The sequence below is a fragment of the Eublepharis macularius genome, chromosome 13 (assembly GCF_028583425.1).
Source record: "Eublepharis macularius isolate TG4126 chromosome 13, MPM_Emac_v1.0, whole genome shotgun sequence".
Classification (NCBI taxonomy): Eukaryota; Metazoa; Chordata; class Lepidosauria; order Squamata; family Eublepharidae; genus Eublepharis; species Eublepharis macularius.
In genome coordinates, this window is record NC_072802.1 from 37,842,747 (window position 1) to 37,865,973 (window position 23,227).

Genomic DNA, 23,227 nt, shown 5'->3' on the forward strand with positions numbered 1-23,227 from the left:
TTAAAGAAATGCAAATTGGCAAGTTAAAGGAGCCTACAGTACTTGTTCTCAGAGTTAAAAGAGAGCTGAATTTGCACTTTGCCCTCCAGACTCACTCGCAGATGTAATCACACAAAGGGAGTTCCTGTACAAGTGGCATTCACATGCCGAGCAAGAACAACCTTCACATGAATTGAGGACCAGACATAAAATCCTACACTTTAGTGTCCCCAGGTAATTTGCAACATATATTTCCACTCTAACCCTCCACCATGGGGGAAGCTTTACCTAGTTTAGCATAAGGATCCTCTCTTCCCCCTACTTCCTCGAACACAGAATCTGCCTCTGTGGGGAGCTCTTCAGCGTTTTCTCAGCAAACACATGGCTTTTTGCATTCCATTGACTACAGTTCTATCCTCATCCTGTCACCTTCTACCCTCTTCAGTAATCATTATTCTCCCCTTCATATTTTCAGGTACATTTATAATAACAATAATAATAACATTTGATTTATATACCATCCTTCACGATGACCCACTCAGAGTGGTTTACAAAGTATGCTATTATTATCCCTACAACGAAACACCCTGTGAGGTGGGTGGGGCTGAGAGAGCTCCTAGAAGCTGTGACCAACCCAAGGCCACCCAGCTAGCTTCAGGTGGAGGAGTGGGGAATCAAACTCCTCCCCCAGCCTTCACAGCCATGGCAACTCTCTCAGAGTCACCACACATTCCATTAAGGTCACATTTTCTCCACCAATTTCTGTTTTTGTTCCAGAGAATGCTTCTGAATATGAGCATACTGAGCATGGGAAGCTGAACATGTAAACAAACGAACAGAAAAACATATCAAGGTATGATGCCTCTTACTCAGTACTCTGGGCAGTACTATTTGTAGTGAAAGGGTGGGATGTCTCTTAGAATAACAGGGACTTGTTTGTGAGATGGGGGTCATAAAAATCCTAAAGCCCATCCATGAGGGGAAGGGAGTAAGTATATGGTGACAAATGGGCTGAGAATGGAATAAGAGGCTCATATTCCACAATTTGGCTCAGCTGTGACAGCAGCCATGATGGATACATTTTAATTTCCTGGCCTGGTGCCCTAAAATTTTTATCCAAAATGTTGAGGTGATTGGCCAAGAGCAGGCTTGAAGAGAAGCTTTGACTGGATTAACCAAGATCTTTCCAGGGGTCAGAAGAATTGCAAGCTGTGCTGGAATGCTCCATTATGCACTTATGCCAGGGAGAGGAACACAGAGGTTCTTCTGATGCAAATATAAAATCAAATTGCATTACACTTAGTTCTTTTGCCTAGCGCTGTGCCTCTAGTTATCCATCTTCTGATTTTCCTCCCAATTATCTGTGTTTTATTAGGGCTTATGCTTAGTTATTAAAGATCTATTCTGTTAATGGCACTGAGTGTGAACTGATTGCTTAGAGTTTCACCCACGCAGCTCAGCCATTTTCCCATGCAAACTAGATTCAGCTTGGCACTGAAGGGGACATTGTTGGCTGAGTGATGAGGACAGAAGGAGGGAATAAGAGGGGGAGAACACCCCCCCTCTCTCTCACACACACACACTCACTGAAACATAACCACAAACAAAACCTCCTAGGAGTTTAATAGCACTAGGGAGGAACAGAAAGGGAGGAGAGTTTCTCTTCGTTGTGGCAGCTTTTACTTAAAGATTAAGATCCCACTCCTGAGGGGTTGGAGGAAAGGGGGGGATGATGGTTGAGGTTGTTTTTAATAGAACATAAACCAAACCCTCTTGGTTGGCATTGGTGTAAGAAAGCAGGAGAGGAAGAGGAAGTTTTATGTTACTACCTCCGCTGAGGAGTGATAGTGCCCCCAAGACCAGGGCCTTTCCTATTTTTGCTTCTCAGGATTTTTTAATCAGAGATGCCAGCAGCTGAACTTTGGACTGCCCACAACACATGCATTGAGAGTCCACCACTGTGGAGAGTGGACTAGACTGAAAGAACTGAATCCAGAAACAAACGTGGCCATTCCTAGCTCACTCCTATTCTACCTTCAGACAGCAGGGACTGTGTCTTTCGCATGCATGTTCCCATAGATTTCATTATTCATCATGACTAACAATGACTCTCTTCATTCAATGCATAGAAACTGAAGCTATCAAAGGTTCTTGAAAAGTAATCATATGTGATCCCACAGACCCATTTTGGTCTTTTCCCAAAAAGCCACCCTTGAAAGTGACTTCATAGTGCTTACGTGTAGAAAGGGAGAAGGAAAGGGTCTACGCTCTGCGTATTTGGTCAGACCTGCTAGAAGTGGGACTTTATTTTCTTATATCTAGTATTTCATTTGTTCTTCCAATTTCTTTAAATGCACATTGTTCTCCATATGGTGTCCCAAGAAAGGATGAACACATGTTCCCTAAGATGATTATATTTTTATATTCAAATTTTTTCAGCAGTTTCAATAGTCCACTTTGAATCCATTTAGAACATCTCTGGGCCAAGCTACACATGACGAATGACACTTGAACGGCAAGTGTATTTTTCCCTGTTCACTTGCCCTCCACTCAATCCACTTGCCGTTCAAGTGTCATTTGTCATGTGTAGCTTGGCCCTAAGTCCTCTTTTCTTCCAATGAACTCTGGACAGCACACATCATGTCCTCCTCCTCATTTTATCTTCATTGCAACTCTATGAGATAGGTGTGTGATTGGCCAACCAGGGCCCTTTTCACACTACATACCTGCTTCCAGGACATTGTGAAATGTAGCACAAAAAACGTGGAAGATAGCGTCTTCTCGCAAGAGTTTTGTGCGATATCACACAAAACTCTTGCAAGAAGACGCTATCTTCCGTGTTTTTTGCACTACGTTTTGTGATGTCCCGGAAGCAGGTATGTCGTGTGAAAAGGGTCCAGGTTACCTAGCAAGCTTCATGGTAAAGTGGGAATTTGAACCTGGTCTCTGGCATCCTAGACTGACTTTTAACAACTGCATTTTGCTATTGGTATTGTAGATCAATTTGTATCACATACTTATATGATGTGGCTTTATATGCATTTGAGTCTTTTAAATACAAGGCGTGTGTTTTATAATTTGAGGTTCATATAATATATATTTATTTATTGAAAGATAATATTGGAAAATGTGTCCTTTTTAAATAACATGAAAGCAAAGAATCATGTGTTTAATTCACACAAGTGAGCAAAATTAAATGGGGGAGGGGAGTTAAAACAGTAGGGATGAGAGATTGAAAATCATCCCTAGTTCAGAGAAGACTGTAGGAAGATGCCTTGGAAAACAAGACAGTTCCTTTCAACAAACAATTTATAGGGTCCTCGGGTAGAGTCATTGCACCAGTTGTCAAAAAACAGCCCCTTCTGCCCTACTGAAGGGGTCATCTCCTCTTTTCCTTGGTAACAAGGGACTATGTTTCTGTCTTTCATATTTATTCAGCAGCCTGACCTAGGTAGCACAGGCAAGCCCCATCTTGTCAGATCTTGGGAGCTATGCAGGTTTGGCTTTAGTTAGTAATGGGATGGGAGACCTCCAAAGGGTTGCAGAGGCAGGCAATAGCAAATCATCTCTGTTATTAGCTTGCCTTGAAAACTCCAGCAGGGGTATCCATAAGTCAGCCATGACTTGACAGCACTTTCTACCAGCATTTCTTGGACATTCTTCCGTATATTGTTCTCCCCATCTCCATTTTGTACCCACAACAATCCTATTTGTGTGAGAGAACGACTGGCAAAAGGTCATCCACAGAGCTTTGTTTCCAAGTCAAAAAGAGTCCAGTAGCACTAACTTTATTGTAGCATAAGCTTTCGAGAATCACAGTTCTCTTCGTCAGATGCAAGTGGAGATTTAAACCTAGGCCTACTTAGTCTTAGTCCAACACTCTAACCACTTCATCAGACTGGCTGACTTATTAATTAAAATATTTATAATCTGCTTTCTTCCTTGCCTTGGCAGCTTATAAGTAGTTATTGACAGGCAGCCGATGAGGAGATATTTTCCCCCAAAGTTTCCCCTCATTTTGATTTGCTAGAAGTGCCTTACTCACACCAGCAATTAAAAGGGGGAAAAAAACTCCATCACCATATTAATCATTCTCGCGTTGTCACTCACATCTTGTATGTAATATCAGAAAACATTTATATTCTAAGCTTTTTTGCCACTTTGGTAAGACAATTTTTCATGGCTTTTTCATGTTTTGGCTCTTATTTATCCTCTGAATGAAGCAGGCCTAAGATTTGCAGGGTGACCTCATTTATAAACAACAACATTAATTTCAGGCCAGAATCAATATCGATAAAACAAAGAATAAGTCCCTCGTCACCCACTTGAAATCCAAGTTCCGCACTCAGTAAAACCTACACAATATGCTAATCTTTTCCCTTCCCCTCCCACACATTCCTCAGTGAATAAGTCATTTGCAGCAGATAACTTATTCTACAATCATTAAATCATGGAAAGCTAGGGGACTTGACCATGGGTCAAAACAATACAGCATTTCTTTTTCTTTTTTGATAAAGAAAAAGAGAATGAAAAACCCCTCTTCAACATATCAAAATTATCCACATCTCGTCAGTAGTCAGAGTTCAAGAGGGAGAGAGAGATACCACATAATTCCCTCATTAGTATTCAAGGCAACTGTGCTGACGGAGCAAGGGGCTCCGTTGTACATTGTCCCACCAATGAACCCTGAAATAGTTTCTGTTCCTCCAGGAACTTTCCCTAAGTTTGTATAAATTAAATTTCATGCCACTAGAGCAGTAAAAGTAACTTTAAAGCTTTTTTTTAAAAAAGATACTCACCATACCTAAAAGCAAGCTCTGCCAGAGTAATGGATGGTATCACTCAAAATGTATACTTGAGGAAGATTTCAGTTGCCTGCTTTTCACTGGTGGGTTTGTAGATTTATCTGTATTCCATACAATTGTTGTATGCGATTTAAATGCAATATATATATGGTCTTTAGAGAGCAGTGCACCCATCATTTACATATATAATAAGTGGATAATTTATAATGCTGATTTATGGATGCACAAACTATGTTGGAAGATGTCTATATTTTACAGGAAAGATTTGGTGCATGTGATAAGAAAACGACACAAAATATTTGCAGATTTGATTCACTGAAGAAAGAAGTAAAACTGAAACAGGAATTTAGAAACCAAAGCAGTAGGGATGAAGAATTTAAACTTCTTCCTGTCCTTAAAGTACCTTAACCATGTACTTTATTCACACTGTTAGAGACTGAGGGCCAAGCTACACATAACGAATGACACTTGAATGGCAAGTGAATTGAGTGGAGGGCAAGTGAACAGGGAGAAATACACTTGCCGTTCAAGTGTCATTCGTCATGTGTAGCCTGGCCCAGTGAAGAAATAGGAGAAGCAGTGCAGGCAGAAGAATTGATTGAGAAGTCCACAGGATTTCTTTGCTTCCAAATGGCATTTTCCCTTTTCTGCGGTTTTTCTTCCCTCATTTGAAAACGTTTGAGTTTCATTTTGCTGAGCTAACACAAAGAAAACATCTTCCAAATATCATATGTAACAATTATATGCTCATATAGAACTTTCAGAAGTGTTGAAGGAAGGGTGACAGTTTGTTTCACCAAGAAATAGGTATGTATGAGGTGGGTAGGTGGCAGGCTTCAAGGTCTGCCGATTAGGGTACCATTTTTGTGAACTCTAGACCATCTGTTCTGAAGAAACAGACAAAGGGAAAAAACTGAGCTGCCTTCTATCAATCTGCCTGGCCAACTTTCACCTGTCTCCTTCTCTCTGAAAACAGTACAGGCCAGTCACTCTGCAGAAGAGGAAGAGAGGGCAAGGATTGTTTCATAGTTTTGCTTTCACTATCTGGAATTTGTATTTCTTAGTTACTCTGAGTTGTTCTTTATTTGCAAAAGAAAGTGTTGAAATATAAATGAATAAATAAATGCATCAGGAGTAGGGGCTTTTCAGCAGTTGCACCAGTCTTGTGGAACACAGTCCCCCAGTAGAATGGCCACTGATGGGATTTGAGAATATAGGTCTGCTGGACTCCTCCCTTCACTCCCCCACACTGAGGCAGATTTTCCCACCAAAATCCAAGTTTGCCTGCTTTGGCTGAGCAGCCCCAAGAAGGTTGTCTCTATTTGTGGTTTTAAAGTTCTTTTACGTCCCACCCTGATAAGCAGTTATAATTTTGGCTTTTTAGCCCAGCCCAGAAACTTGATGGGGAGTGGGGGGGAGAAGCAGCCCTCTTCTTCAGTGTTGAAAATGGCACTGGAAACTGTATAATGTTCAAAAGAAACAGCAACTTAATTGAACAGATAGGGATAGAATAAAGGCAGTGAGAGAATGAAAGGAATGAGGTAGAATTTGTTGGTAGAGCAGAATACTCTTTAAGTTATAGGCAAAATAGATTCTCTTAAGCTTAGTTTCTAAGTTCTTACTCCTTAACAGTGAGAGGTATTTTGTTTAATACTTTGGTTACAGTAACAATGTTTCTTCACAGAGTTCCATTTTACAACTCAGGGTTCCTGATGTTAGTTCAAAACTGTTTTCCCTTTACAACTGACCTGGGGTCCTCCGCAGAGCCAAGCCCCTTTAAACACTGGGCAGGAATTAATCTTCTTCATCTAAGAAGATATAATGCTTCTTCACTTGGCTTGAATTGGAGTCCCCACTTAACTACTTGATCACTCTTTGTCAAACACACACACAGTTCTATCATGGCTGTGTAAACAGGTTTCAGCTTGTGCTGGCTTTTATACTTGGAATTCTTAACTAGAATTCACCCTCAACACAATGATGTTACACTTAAGGCAAAATATTTCTTTTCCCTCACACCAGAGGAGAACCTGTTTGACCTTCCCTGCCAGACTCTCACACACTCCCTCTTGAAAAATCCTGTAAGTAACCAATTCTCATCCTGAAGGTTGGTTCTGACTGGCCAATCAGAGAGGAGGGAACAACCTGTCAATCAAGCTTGTATTCCAGGCAATTGTTAACTCCTTCCCTTCCAGCTCTCTGAGTGCTGCACTTAGGAAATCTTCTTTAAATTGCATTCCATCACAATACAACAGACTATGAAAATGAAGATTAATTGACACAAGGAGCAGTGGGGAGGGCTTTAAGGCCACACACAAAGTTAATGAATAGGGGTCTATGGAACAGGCAAGTTACTAAGGGAGCAGGAGTCATAGTTTGTAGTAGGGAACTTTAGTAGAAGTTCCAATGACCAATATCTAAAGGGAGTGAGGAAAATGTATGTGGGGAAAGCAAAAAAAAGAGTGGAGAGGGATATTGTATCTTTGGGAACTATAAGGTGAGACTTTGGGAGGCATGAATGATTGTATGAGAAAAGTAAATGGGGAAGGAAGTAATAAAATTGAATAATGAGGAGAGAGATTTTGGAAACAGGAAGGAGAGAAATGATTCTAATGACCAATCACATGCAACATGAATTGGAATTGGAAAAACACAAAAAGAAGGCCTTGTCTAGCAGACTGCACAGCAAGTTGCACTTACTTTTGACATTGTGGGGCTCAGGTGTTGGGGAGGAAAGCAGGCACAGTTTTATAGGGATTGTGCAGCAAAAAACAAAACAAAAGAGTCTGAGATCTGCATCATCAATTATCATGATAACCCCACCTGCTTTAATGGCTTCAAGGCTGAGCTCAACATATTGATATCCTGGACAGCTTCTTCTCAGTCTTTGCTTCCTCCCCATGTAACCAGACTTGTGATGTCAGACAGGGGACGGGTGAACAGAACAAGACAAATAGCTACCCCCAGGACAGATTACCTTAGGACCTGGGTAAGTTAGGCTGAGAATATGTGATTGTCCCAAGCTTTTATGGCAAAGTGGAGATTCAAACCTGGATCTCCCAGATCCTAGTCTGAAACTCTAACCACTACAGCACACTAACTTTTGTGGAGTGGCTGCCATTGAACAATAGCAAGCAGCCAGACCTGGACAAGTCCTGCAAGTTGCATAACATCAAGCCAATGAGTCCTTCTTCAAGGACCAAAACAGTCCTAGAAAGGCCTTGCTCCTTCCCTCTAGCTTTTACAGAGAGAAGAATCCAAGATTCGAAGCCAGTGTGGGATTTTGATCTGGAAAACCCAAGTTTGAATGCCCGCTCTGCTAAAAAGGTCACTGGGTGACCTTGAGCCAGTCACAAACTCCCACTCTAACCTACCTCACAAGGTTGTTGTGAGGATAAAATGGAGGAGAGAAGAATGATGTAAGTGCTTTGGGTCCCCACTGGGGAAAAAGGAGGAGTATAATTGAAATAAATAAATAAATAAATAAAATACTAAATAAAAAAACTGGCAATGCTATAGTGGTTGCCTAGCACTAGCCTCTGTAGACATTTGTTTCTTAAAGCTACAGATGCTGTTTCTATTATGGAAGGTAAACAGGGGGGTAACCCCCCTGTTACCCCCATAATAGATTTTAGATTTCAAATTTTAGATTTTAGATTTTTCTGAAAACCTGGGGCATTTTCAAGTTGTTAGAAAGATCTGTCTGTTCATGGCTCCAGTCTTCAGACATCAGTATCCCTAGAACTGGTGATACTGAGAATTAAATATATTGATACTGCCTTTGGACAGCTATTCACAAACTGCTCTACAATGATTTTTGTGTGTTCAAGAGCAATATTCAAATATTAATGCATAAAGCAAATACATAAAGTGATATGGAAGTTCTTCATGTACTATTTGATTTGTGGTGGTCCATTCAAGCATACACATTACCACTCCATTCGGTAGTCAGCAAGTATGTGTGAACAAGCTGCAAAGTTAAGAACAAAATGCCTCCAATTAATCTTCAGTCTGGCCTCCATTAATTCTGCTAGAGAGCTGAAATAGTATCCTGGCACACACAGTTGTGACAGGACCTAACTTACCCTACTCGACAATCCCATATTTTGCTTTTGTCAAGTACATTTCATGATATTTCAGGACTTAATTTCAATTTGTTTGTTAGTTTGTTTGTTTATAACATTTGTATGCTGCCTTTTCACTCAGTCGAGGGACGAGTCCCTAAACTGGTAAACAATCAAACATTAAAATATTTAAAATAAAAATAAATATATATACAATGTTTAAAACAATTAAATAAAACATAAACAGAGAGAGAGAGAGACAGAAAGGGCGGTGGTGGGGGAGGGGGGACAATGACAGTTAGTGATGGAATACAAGACCAAACAAGAAAGTCTTCATTCACTGGTGGAAGATGAAAATAGATTTGTGGGGGAAGGGTGTGATGCAACATGAATAAAGTGAAAAGGGGTGGGGTTGGGTGAAATTTCTAACTCCTATCCCAAAGCACAATTTTTACACCAAAAACATTCATGTGAACATTCAGTGAAGCTCTAAAAAAAAAATCCCCTGCATAATTATGAAAATTATGCATGTAATTATGAAAGTATAATTAAAGTCTTCACTCTTCTTATTTGGGATAACTGTATATTTTCCAATGAATTAACTAAATTGTTGCTTCTCTTAGTCAGTGTTATTGCATACATATTTAATAATTAATCCATGTATAAATTATATGGCTCGATTAAATATTTATCATTATTTTACTAAGTTGTTTGTTGTACAATCTCAGCGGAGCTAACAAAAGCCCTTCTTAACACGGAACATAGCATGTGTATGTGTATATGTGAACATGTGCATCTAGTGCTTTTCTCAATAGAAAACTGTGCCCAACTTGACCTACAGTTATCCCACTGATTTATTTCTATGATCATTATATTTGTTATAGTTAAAGATGATCACAGACTGGAAAAAAAAATGAACCATGCAGTTTGTAGTTCGTTGTGTCTCACAAACCAAAAGAACCACGGACTTTCACGAACCTGCCCTGGTTCATGAACTGGTTCATTTGGTTCGTGAAAATGTCATTTCTGGGTCAGCAAAACAGCACTTCCAGGTCATCAGAAGGTCTGCAGAAAGCCCCCCCCCCCCGCCCATTGCCTAGGAAACTGATTGATTGGTGCCAGGCTGTCTGCAGTGGCAAACCGAAAAATGAACCAAACAAATTGGTCTAAAGTTCATGATGGTTCATCAGAAATAGGCTCTGATGAACCACCAGTTCATGAAACCACAAACCAGCTGGTTAGTGACGAATTTTGGTTTGTATTTCAGTTCATGCCCATCTCTAGTTATAATGTCGTGTATAACAGCAGACAAAAGCAACAAAGAGTTACCATATAATTGTACTGATACTGAATGTAGATTTTATCACAGATTAAAATAGCTGATCATTCCGTAAGAGCGCTCTATGGGAATTACCAGAATTTGCTATGGTTACATCTTGGTTTTAGGGGTAATAGGCCTTGCTGTTTATATGCAGAACCATTTTGCACTGACAGGGTTTGCTGAAGCTATTAGAGCACCAGCTCTCCATAAATGTGAAGTATGGCTCTACCACTTCAGAAAGCTCCAGAATGATGGTGTTTGCAGTACATTTTATGAGCTCCTCATCCCCATCTGCAAGCAATGGGGTTAGATCCAGTGGGACATTTCTGCAGATGAAAGTCTTGCAACCCACAGAGTATGATTTTCTTGCCTACCTTCCAAAATGGTTTGAAATTTCCTTTGAAATGCTGCTCCTGGGGGACAGCCCTCCCACCAACAGCATTCTGGGCTGCAATAAGAAGGGGAGGCAAGAAAGTCATACTGCATGGGTCAGAAATCTTTTATCTGTGGAAATGTGCTGGTGGATCCAAGCCTTTGTCACAATCTGTAACCACCACTAACAGCTGGCCTGGTGCACAAGTTTCTCTGGAGCTGCCTCCTCAGTTAGTTGGTCATGTTGGAAATCCATAACTGGGAAAATATTGATTATACCTTTGTTAATAAGAACTATGATCTCGCTCTCAGCGCTATGCATAAGCCGGAATGTCTTAAGTGCTGATTTAAGATTAGACATGGGCACGAACCAAAAAAAATTAACAAATCTGCAGTTCGTGGTTCAGTGCCAATGACGATCCCGAAGTCACGAACCGCAAAGGACATTTTCCATTGCTGAACCGGTTCGCGGTTCATGGTGCTCAGAATGGCACCTGTTGCACTTAGAGAGCCCATATTCACAGGGAGTATGTAGCAGGCTCTCCTCCAGCCAGCACCCAAGTTTGGTTAAGATTGCAAAAGGGATCTTGGAGTTATACCCTCTCCAATCCGAGGCCCCCAGGAAACTCCCACAAAAATCCAAGCTCAATTATATTCTCTGTCTCTCCCCAAAGGCTAGCAAGTAGCAAGCAACAGCTCTCACACTCTACTGCTTGCTGAAAGTGAAAGCCAGCCTAGGAGCGCAGTGCTTTGTATAAGCTGAGGTCCCATAGAGCAACGCTGGAGGTCTGTGTTTGGCTGTCAGAGCTGCCTATCAGGGTTTGCAGGGATGAGATTGGAGTGCCCATGGCTACAGAACACCCCCTCCCCCTCCCTCCCCTGGGTGTATTCTCCCAACTTGTAACCACTTTGCAGCTCCATGGTTGGAAGGAAGACCTGCCGATCAAAGTAAGCTGAGCTTCCATTTGGGTTTCCAGGGCGACAGAAGGAGTGCAGACAGAGTTCAGGCATTCCCCTGGCTCCGTTTCCAGGGGAATTGATTGATGGCGCCTGACTGTCTGGCTTCCCGAACCGCAGCCAAACGCACCGAACCAGGCTTCTTCCGAATGCTGGTTCGTTTGCCGTGGACAATCACGAACTGCCAGCTCGCGATCGTGCAATCACCAATTTCGTTGGGTTTTGAAGTTTGTAATGCGGTTCATGCCCATGTCTATTAACGATAACATCTTAATTTGCCTTTTGTTGGTATGTTGCTCTCCAAATATCTCTTTGTACACACCCACACTCATGCAAAAAATATAAGCTGAACACACAATTTAGATCCCAATGTTTTCTGAACCAGTACATTCAACTGTATAAAGAGAAGTTTACATTTCTGTAACTTTTTGTAAGATGCTTTCAGGTACTTATCAATTAGCTCTACCTGTACATTGTCAACCAGCAGTATACCTAGGGATCCCAGGTGCCTGCTGGTTGCAGGCAATCACACAGCAGTTTACTTGATTGCCTGCCAGTCGCTGGTGACTGGTAGGAGGTTTTGACCCCTGGAGATTGCCCGCCACCAACAAGTACCTGGGAACATGCGCAGCACATGTGCTCCAAGCAGATGCGACAAGGACACTTCCAGAAGTGATGTCGTTGTGCCTGCCAAAGTAGTGCTCCCGCACTATATTTAGGCTGATTTGGGGAGCACTTCTGCAGCTGGCATAATGACATCACTTCTGGAAGTGATGTCGTCACATTGCTGTCAGAAGCATACACATGCTTTGCACACACACAGAGAGAAGAACGCAGATGAGTGTTGGGTCTTCTCCCCTCCCACTGAAAGGGTAAGGGGACCTGGCAACCCTAACTATATCTGCCATTCCTAGTTGTGGCCAGGCTGAATTATAATAATATCACCAATTAACTTTTGAGCAATGTGAAGCTGGTGAAAAAGGACTCCTTATAGGCCATTTTGAAGGAGACCCCCCCCCCAAATCTTCCTTAACCAGCTAATCCTCATTATTCCATAGGGAGGGTGGGGGGAAGGAGGCAAACTAGCAGCCAAGAAGACAATAAGAAATAAGTCAGCTTAAATAGTTGTCTGAGCTGTCCATACTATTAGCAGAAAACTACAAGAGAAAAAAGAATTCAGCCAAGGCCAGTGTCTCATGTCTTATTTAAAATAGAGGATGTCTCAAAGGCATACCCCTGTCCCATAATTTGGGAACCAGATTCCCCTTAAACATACATTCTTACTACTAGTGATTTAATATATTTGTCCTAGGTACAATAAGAGCACTGTTGAATGGAATTACTGAAACACCTTCAGAAAAGTCACCAGGGAGCCATTGTCCTGCAGACATTTAATTCATTATTTATCCATTAGAAAATTCAGGGAGCTGCATGTCATTTCAAGGGGACTGGGGGCTCCTTCAGCATTCATTAGTTCCACCACTTGCATACTCTGCCTTTCTGATAACTAATGCAGCATAACCAAATATGACAAATTGCAAGGTGGAATTATAATAAAAGTCAAGAATAGGAAAGAAGAAGATACTGAATTTGTGTTAGTTCTGAAAGTCACCAGTCTTTAGAGATGGTCATGGAGACTTGCACAGAGTAGAGAAGGAAGAGTTGCAGGCTAACTAAAGCCAAAAATCACAATGTTTCCAGCGTTTCACTGAAGACTTCCTATAGGCAATTTTTGGCTTTAGCTCACCCCACGTCTCTTCCTTCATGCTGGAAAATAATGCCATTTTCCAGTGCAAGGAAGGAAACAACAGGTGCACTAAAGCCAGTTCAGCGGGACGGGGTAGCATGGGAGTATGAGTGCACACAAAACACACACACAGGAAGTAAGTACCCCAATGCCTCCTGCCCCCAGTCCCTTCCACATCCACTTTGCCCCTGACAATCCTTGTCACTGGCCTAGCCAGACAGCTGGTCAGAGGAAGTTATGACATGAGCAGTAGGGGTGTGCGTTTCAGTAATCTGATTACTGAAAAATTACCGAAACAAACCTGTTTCAGCTTGTTTCGGCATTACCGAAACTTTTTCTGAGTACCGAAATGTTTTGGTAATACCGCAACAGCAATTCCCAAAACGTTTCGGTATGTTTTGGTAATCTTTTCGGCAATCAGAGAATCGTCATTTTGCTAGCCGTTTGCATTTGCAAGCGGCTAGCAAAATCCTGCAGGAAGCTAAGAAGCGTGTGATCCTCTTCAATACTTAAACCTTCCACTAACCTAATAAAGTCAACAGTGTCTTTTATGTATGATTCAATGTATATCACCTCAGGTTGCAAAAAAGTGTCCAAATAAATGGACAAAGGCTCAAGGACTGATCCACAACCTGAGACTATTGGACGTCCAGGCGGGGGTTGTATACCTTTATGTATTTTAGGCAAAATATAAAAGACCAGAATCTGTCGGGACAGATTAAGAAAATAGTCCATAAATACTGGCCATTACTTACTGAGATTCCAGGGTGTGAAAGGGAACCAGATATTGGTTATAGAAGAACCACTTATATCAAGGACATCCTGGTTCATTCAGACACACGGAAGATTGACCGGGAGGAGAGCCTAGTGGGTAGATTACCTCTCCCTAAGGGTACTTTTAGATGCGCAGATTGTGCAGCATGTGAATATATGCTACAGGGGGATTCTGTGGAACTATGAAGTATCAACGTTAAGGTTCGCCTGAAACACCTTATCACATGTCAAACCATGGGGGTGGTTTATTTGATTATATGCCCATGCCCTAAATTATATGTGGGTAGCACTACGCGTCCATTACGGGTACTGATCCTGGAACACATATCAAGAATTAAAAATGGAGTATTAGAAGCGCCACTCACACAACATTTTTTTGACAAGAAGCATAACACAGAAGACATTAGAGTGGCAGGTCTCTATACTACCATTAGAGGATCTGACTTGCAATTACATCTCCTCCAGAAAGAGGCAAGATGGATTCATTCTTTAAATACCATGCACCCACGGGGCTTGAACAATGAACTGCCTTTGAAATGTTTTTTGGTATAGATGGATATTTGCCATTTGGGGATAATATGTTGTAAGTTTTCTCAGGATCAGGATGGCTCCAATGTATAAAAGCTAGAATGCCCCAACCCATAGTACGTAGGATTATCTCCACGTCCGTGGGTGTTCTTTCGGCGCGTATATTATGCAACTGTGTACGGGTAAGCTGGATGTTTGTTTATTATGTTTACTATTATCATTGTAAAGAAATACACGTAAAGCCAGGAGTGGCTTATATTTTATGGCATTTATTTTTTGAAATGTAGAAATAGCTGGTTGCCCCTGAGGAAGTCCTTATGGACGAAGAACTATAGGAAAATCTGCCGGTCTTAGTTCCGGGCACCGCTGGGCTTTCCAACTTTCATCTCTGGACCAGCCACGTACCTTTCCATCTTGGCTTTTGAAAAATTTGAAAAAAGGAAAAAAGAAAAAAGCTAAAGAAGACACATTATTTTGAGTCTTTAAAGACTTTTCCTGCTGCATTGCCATCACACCCTCAGGTCCTCTTGCAGAGGACTCTTGTTTCTATGTATTATGAATGATAAGATTGCTGAAAAATGTTGAAAAATGATATGAGAAATGATATGTAATATGATGTAATCATGTATTATTGTTAAAATCACTTGAAAAGATTTATAAACTGTGGCACTATAGTATTGTAGAATTTTTCTTCCCGATGGTCTTTTGACCACCTTTATTTAGTGACTGTAATCGGGAACAGCCTTATCTTTTGGAGATTCTTGGTAAGCAGGGCCCTAGTGGGCCCAGAGAGGGGATCCAGAGGGCGAGCTGGCGCCTCACGTGCCACATCGTCAATATGGTAGCTGTGGATGGAAGACCATTCTCCATAGTTGAAAACTTCGATTTCTCAGGGCTGCTCTGTGATTTCTTTCCCTGGTATGCCGTCCCTGCTCGCACGACATTGAGCAGATCGGTGGTGCCCTCATTTTACAGGGCTGCCAGGGACCATGTGAAGGCACAGCTGTCTCGGGTTGCCGAGAGAACTGTGCACTTCACATCTGACATTTGGACCTGCCCAAGTGTGCAGCAAGCGTACCTGTCGCTTACTGCTCACTGGTGGGAAACCGAGGAGGTTCTGGGTGTGGGGGGGCGTCTGCAGCTAGCCAGGGCCGGATGGGAGGCTACCGCAAGGCTACCGCAAGTCCTTGCTCCACGCCAAGGTTCTCGATGTGTCGCACATGGCAGAGAACATCGCTGCCACCCTAAGGAGACAGTTGGAGGAGTGGATAGGCCAGGGACTTGCCACCGTGGGATGCATGGTGACGGACGGTGGCAGCAACATGAGGGCAGCAGCGCAACTAGTGAGCCAAGAGCGCATTTACTGTGTGGCCCACAAGCTACACCTAGTGGTGAGAGATGCACTTTGGCAGGCTCCTCAAAGGAACCCCGTGATCCCCAGACTCGTGACTTCCAGTTACTGCTCCAGAAATGTTGGAGGCTCACGAGTCACTTCTTGCGCAGCGTGACAGCCACTCACGAACTGCGCCTGAAGCACAGGCATGCTGGAGCACATACTGTTCGCTGACATCAGCACTTGCTGGAACTCTACCTGTGCCATGCTTGAGCGCTTGGTGGAGCAACAGGCCGCACTCCATGCGTGGCTCTTTGAGAGCGGCGGTGCGAGTCAGGTGGGTGAGTTCAGCCGTGAGGATTGGCTCACTATCACCCAGACAGTGGAGGTCCTGAAGCCCTTCAAGGACTTCACTGTGGCAGTCTCGTCAGGCACGGCGACCCTGGGTCTGGTCATTCCCCTGGTGCACACGCTCCAGAGGAATCTGGCCACCTTTTCAGACCCAGACGCACCTCGTGCTGACATTGTTCCAGCAGTGCGCACGCTGGTGAAAAGGCTGCAGCATGGCATAGCTGCCAGACTAACGCCTCTCACACAGAACATGTCGTACATGTTGGCAACCATGTGCGACCTGCAAATCAAGGGCACTTTCACTGAGCGGGATGGGAACCTCACCCAAGCCAGAGATGGCCTCTGCACTTGTGTGAGGCGCAGGCAGGCTGCGAGGGGACACCTGTCGACAGAGGGGACGGGAGAGGGGCCCTGCCGTGCGGGTCCCTCTCATGCCCCCTCTGAGCAGGCTCCCCCTACGGCCACCACCAGAGTGCCGATGGAGATGCTCCGGTGGGCCCTCGGGCCCTCTGGGATCGTGAGGCGTGTGAGAAAGTATTCGGAGGAGGCAGTGGTCAGGGACTACCTTGCAGAGCCCTGTGAGTTGTTCTCCACTGATCTGCTCAGCTACTGGGCCAAGAAGGAGTCAGTCTGGCCAGACGTCTCCTTCGAGGCGCAGCGGCTGCTCTCAAGCCCTCCGATGAGCATGGAGAGCGAGCACGTCTTTTCTCATGCGGGCGACATTGTCAGCCCACATCGCTCTCGCTTTCTCCCATGGAGAGTCGAGCAGTTGACCTTCCTGAAGGTCAACTCTCGCCTCTTTGATTTCTCAGGACTGGACTTCCAGAGTGAATGAGGTGAGCCCACCTTGTGGCCTGCATCCTCTGTGAGTCCAGTCCTTTGGAATCGCACTCTCCCCTGCATAAAACTCTTAGAAGCAGTTAAAACCGGCCAGCAGAAGGAGGGTGGTTAGGTACCAGTGGCAAAGGGAATCCACCCTGCAATTTGAACTCCCACCCCCCACCCCACCCAAAGGGAACTTGAAACATCTCCCAATACTGTGACAGACCCTGTGGGACCAAATTTATTCTGAAATATAATGTCATGCCCCAGAAATGTTGATTGCCGCTGGAGGGAGAAATAGATTAAGATAGGGACTGGTTAGGTAGGGATGCTGATGTTCAATGTTAAAATGTTAAATGGTTTTTTAATGTTTTCTATGTTGTTTCAAAGTTGAAATGTTTAACTTGGGTGTGCTTCGTGGGGTTGGGGGACAGTTGGGGGAGAGTTGGGGATGTTGTGGGTGGCCACCACCAGCTGATGATGATGTCTCACAGGTTTCCAGATAGAGGCTGAGGCTGTTGGAAGGGGGGGGCGGGTACCTCTGCAACACTGCTCCGGAAATGCCACTGTGTAGTGCCCGTGGCAGTGCCCGGTTCAGCTTTGTGTCGTTTCCCCACTGGCTGAACTGAAAGCATAGCTGCAGGAAATGACAATGGTTCTGCTGGACCTTGTTGCAATGGTTTCCCCCTACTGAGTTTGGTTTGGGAGGGATGGGTGATGGCCTCACGTGCCAAGAAATAAAGAACCTTTGGGGGGGAAATGTGTGTGTGGTTTTTGTTAATCTGTCCTTGAATAAGAAGAAAAAGAACATTTTGTACTTGAAGTGCTATTTATTGAAAGTGGGTTTAGAGACAGGAACAGACTCTAAGGGGGAAGGTGTGCTAAAGATTAAATCCCACAACTGCTGGACCACGGCTGAAGAGCTTTGGCTCCCTGTCAAATGCAAAATAAAGTTTTGTACAGTGACCCTGGAGGTAGAGATTGTTGATTGACAACAGGACCCTGATGCAAAAAGTACAATCGACTTGTCTCTAATGAGTACTGTAGGTTTCTATTTACCAAGTTCTGTGGAATTTAATGGATAAGAACACTTTGGTACATTGCTGTGCGTAATTGATCTGGCACTTAAAATGAATTGCTCTGCATAGGGGGAAAAATGCATTATGTTGGAAGTGTTTCATGCTTGGCCCCAGTACTACTCTTTTTGTCGTGATGAGCATGTAGACATTGTCTTACTGCCAGTGGGGCATGCCTTTCCTGGAGGCAAAGCATTTTGGCATATAAAAATCACATTCATCAGGAGAATCACTATGCCAAAGAAGAAGGAGAGCTTGCAATTAGAAATTCCAAGGAGGACATCCATCAGTCAGAATTCGTGAATGCTGTATTAACAATATCCTGGAGGTACATACTATTCTTATTAATAGCAAAGCCACATCCTCTGAAATGTAAATATGGACTGGATTAGGTGTTAATAATCCTTGGGAATGTTCTCTACAGTCAAGCAAACAGCAAGCACATCAGTCAACACACAAGCCAAGATGCCATCAATTGGATGTATTTCTTCCATCATTTTTCATGAACTGTAACTTCCATTACCTCTGCCACAGAAATGAGGACTTCAGTGACACTGTTCAGTACCTTCCTATGAAGGTGCATGTTCCACTTCCTTTGGTCAGAGTGACAAATTGTTTCTTCCCCTCTACCTCATCATCTTAACATTCTTGTGGGATGGCCTAGGCTAAGAGCAAGTGAATAATATCCAACCATTCACGTGTAAAAGGCTCACCGAGTTACCATTCCAGTCCATTGCTGCAGCCTCCTCCAGTACCTAGCAAGATCCCTCCTGGGCTTGCAGAATCTGTGCAAAAGAGGAATATAAGATCCAGCAGGCTGGAGTGAGGAGGGCCAAGGAAATGAAATTGCTTCCTCCCTTCATCAGAGCTGCATTTACAGAAGAGGAAGAGGAAACAATACTAATCCCTTGTTCCTCCACATGCATCTCAAAGTGTCAGGTCTGATTCTTCCTGATAAGTGAGGAGAAGAGCTAGGAAGAACCTCTCTCAATGGTGGCAAAAGAAGAACTGAGGGAAGTGGGGGCACTCCGCCTCTCTACCCATGTTTCTGTGGGAATTTCTGTGCATGCGCAGTGGAGGCGGAGCGCCCCCTTACAGGCTTTAAAAACTAGAGAAATCTCTCCATGGCAGGCCTGCACATGCGCAGTTCCCAATGTGGGACTGCATGGAAGACCGAAGACGAATTGCCCATTCTACATGGTCTAGGATACTTTCCAGTGTAATTAGCCCCCGGTCACGGATAGTGCAATTTTATTTGATTATTTTATTTATGTTATTTATAGTCTGCTTTTCTTACTGGAACTCAAGGCAGATTATACAAAGTAAGTCAATACAATCAACTGGATGAGATATCCAATAAACAATACAATAGGATGTGATGTTCCAATCTAAACCTGTTGATACTTATGGGCTCATATTGAAGTAACTCTGCATAGTATTCCACCATCAGTGAATTTCACAGTGAAGTGGGGATATGAACCTAAATTTCAAAGGTCCTAGTCTGACTCCTTCTGCTATGTCATGTCTTAAGACTACAATATATTGCAAACAGGGCTTTTGGCACACTCTGTACAGCAACATAATATGTCTCTTCTTGCTTGAACTCAGAAAGAGTTCAGTGGAACCCAAAAGAGTGCACTCTCTCATGACTTTTGGTTTGTTCTAAGAAAAGTATTTTAATAATAATACTAATGTGCTTATATACCCCTGTTCTAGACAGATTAGTACCCGCTTAGAACAGTGAACAAAGTCAGTGTTATATTATCCCCTCAGTAAAGGTGGGGAGCTGGGGCTGAGAGGAGTGGCTTGCCCAAGGTCATCTGCTAAGTTCAGGGAAATAGTGGGTTTGAAGTAGCAGAGTACTGACTCGCAACCCACCCACTTAACCTATGCCATTGCAGCTTTCTGCTTTTCACGTTTTCAAGGTATGTAGCTTTAGGAGTATTTTGTTCTGGACTAGGCACTTAAATACAGCCCTGAAGGATGTTGAACCAAAGTGTTGGATCAAAACTAAATTGCCAATTTCCACCAATTCCCTCATTCTACTGTAGACCCCCTCATGCTGTTCCTCAAAGTTAACTCTCCCCCCGAGCAGAATTTTGTGAAGATCAGAGGGTTACAGTGCAAGGGGGGGGGGGAGTCAGAGGAGTTCTGTTCCTCTTGATTGAGTATTGAACCTGTGGTCTTATTTATCATTGCACCAGCTGACTGTACTTAAGTAGTTTAGAAGTTTATCCATTGAAGATAGTGTATAAATTTTATTTTTTTAAAAAAGTTAAATAGAATAAAATTGAACCTCAGTGTTCAGAGGAAATACATACTGGGACAAGCAAGGGAGTATAGTTGAGGGATGAGTGAATATTGACCCTTTCCCTATGGTCTAAAAATAGTGGGATACTTAAGGAAGTCTACTGACTTCCTCATGATTTTTGACGCCATCCATTTTCAAAATGGAGGCAGGAAGCCACGAAAACGCCATCATCACTGCCTGCCAGACAATGCAATTTATTGTTGCATAAACCACACTAAAAATAACATGAAAATAATCTCAAATATTGGTCTGAATCCAGCCAACTTTCTCTTTCAGTCTCACCTAACTCCCCTCCTTACTTCAGCTCCATTCTACATAGCTTTTGTCTCTTGTCCATACAGGTCCTATGATCCCTGGCATAGCCTTTTTAATAGTAAAAAAGTATCCTTCCTCCTTTTTTTCACCAGCAAAAATAGGTGGTTGGATCCAACCCATTTTATAGGGTAAATACAAGCCAAGGAAAGAGAAAATAATACAATAATAACAAATGGTGTAAACCACCTCAAGCAACAAATATGGTGGGAAAGTGGTATATAAGTTAAATAAATAAAACAAAACTAAAAGGTCATGGGTTTGATATAAGCATGGGAGAAATAAACTAACAATGAGGATGTTTGAGAATTCCAAAATCATCACTCACAGCAGCCCATTTTCTTATATTGAAAATACCACAATGAAGTGGTGTATTACTGCTGTGCTGTCTCCATTTTTTCTGGAGTAGTCCACTTTCAAGAACCAAAGGAGCACAAAATACTCACCACCTTTGTGTCTGGTTTATTAGCTTCCAAAAGCATACGGCTAGACAATACTGGAGGCAGAACATTGAACCAATGGCATCTCACACTGATCCAGAAAGACAATTACATTCTTGTGACAGTATATGCAGGATTCTGTTTTGCCTCTGTGAATACATGCAAACTTTAAAATTTGTTGAACACGGAAGCCATCTCTCAATTATCTAGTATTCTCTTTCATATGAAGACTTTTAAATGGCAATATTTATGGATGAGTTTATATTGAGATCGTGCAAATCGCATCATTATAAGCAAACAGAGAAAAGACTGACTTCCTTTGTCTGCCATATATAGAAAATAAACTTTGAATTGTCCCTGAACATTTAACTTTAAAAAAGAGCCCCGTGGTGCAGAGTGGTAAGTGGCAGTACTGCAGCCCAAGCTCTGCTCACGACCTAAGTTCGATCCTGGTGGAAGCCGGGTTCAGGTAGCCAGCTCAAGGTTGACTCAGCCTTCCATCCTTCCGAGGTTGGTAAAATGAGTATGCAGTTTCCTGGGGGTAAAGTGTAGATGACTGGGGAAGGCAATGGCAAACCACCCCGTAAAAAGTCTGCCAAGAAAACGTCATGATGCGACATCCCCCCATGGGTCAGTAATGACTCGGTGCTTGCACAGGGGACTACCTTTACCTTTATTTAACTTAAAGAGACCTCTCAGCAAGAACAGAATATATTTTTTCCAACTTCAGCTCTGCATTAAGACGGACAGCTGCAACCCCCTCAATTGAAGAGAATGAGGTATTATTTTTAATTTTAAAAAAGGAATTACAGAGGATTTTGAAAAATTGGATCTTGGAGGAGGCTTAAATTAAAATAAAGTGACACTGAGCCTTCAGATGGTGCTTTGTTGAGAAAGAGATTGACAATCATTTTGAAAAGATTAAGTCCAGATTAACCAGAAGAGCCAGTGATAATTATGAAGTTCAGATTAATTGTTAAATCCCCAAAATGAAATTCTACATAGTCATTTTGAGTAAAGCCCTCTTTGGTTCCCTTTTTATTAATTAATTCATCCATCTCATTTTTACAGGTAACTTGTCAAAATTAATGGATCAGCTTGGATGTGGGAATGTGGGTTGCTGGAATTTAGCCTTGGGAAAAAGGATCTCATTAGGAGACTGCAAATTAGGATTTTTCAGAGATGCAATTGATGGTCATACAAGGTCATCATTAAAGTACATAACATAATGGTCTCCCAGCTCTTTAATATTCTAGATGTTTTAAAAAAACTGGAAGTTTCTAGTGCTTCAGAAAACTTAAGCATTTCATAATACAGATGGGACCATTATTCAACATGAAGTTCTAGGATTTTGCAATAACAGCATGCAGAAATGCATCTCATATTTGAATGCTCTCTTGCATACAAACCATCCAACAAAACACAAAATACAGCATGTCATGATCAATAGGGTTTTTGGGGGGGGGGGGCGGGTTTGCTTAGTTTTCTCACTGGCATGCTAGTTTTCTATGAACATACAGTTTATGATGTCTGGGATTGATTCAATCAGAGTGATTTCAGACTGTCTTCTCGTAATTTATGTACATTGATCCAAAGTGCTTTTCTATACTAGGGTTACTTTTTTTCCCTTGGAAATTCACAGAAGTCTATCCCTCAAAGCTGATCTCAAAAAACCACAGATCCCTTCTTAGGTTGCACCAGTACAAGCGGGGGGGGGGGAGTGCATGTGTGAAGAAAGCACCAGGAATTAATAAATGATAGGAACAGAAGATGAAGAAATACAAGTTTCTTAATCTTTCATCTGAGCACAAGGATTATGGCAAGTGTTATGAGGAGCCAACCTTCTGCTTACACAGAGCTGGTTTTATAGGGGTCTTTTATAGGGTCAGGGAAGATTTTATAGGGATCATGGAATGTCACCTGAACTTCTCAACTCTGTTGATATGAAGAGGTTTTTGTCGCTTCTATGGCTAATCCCTCTGCAGTTCCCTCTTTTGACCAGAGTTGGATAGTGGTGCACAAGATGAAACTTTGT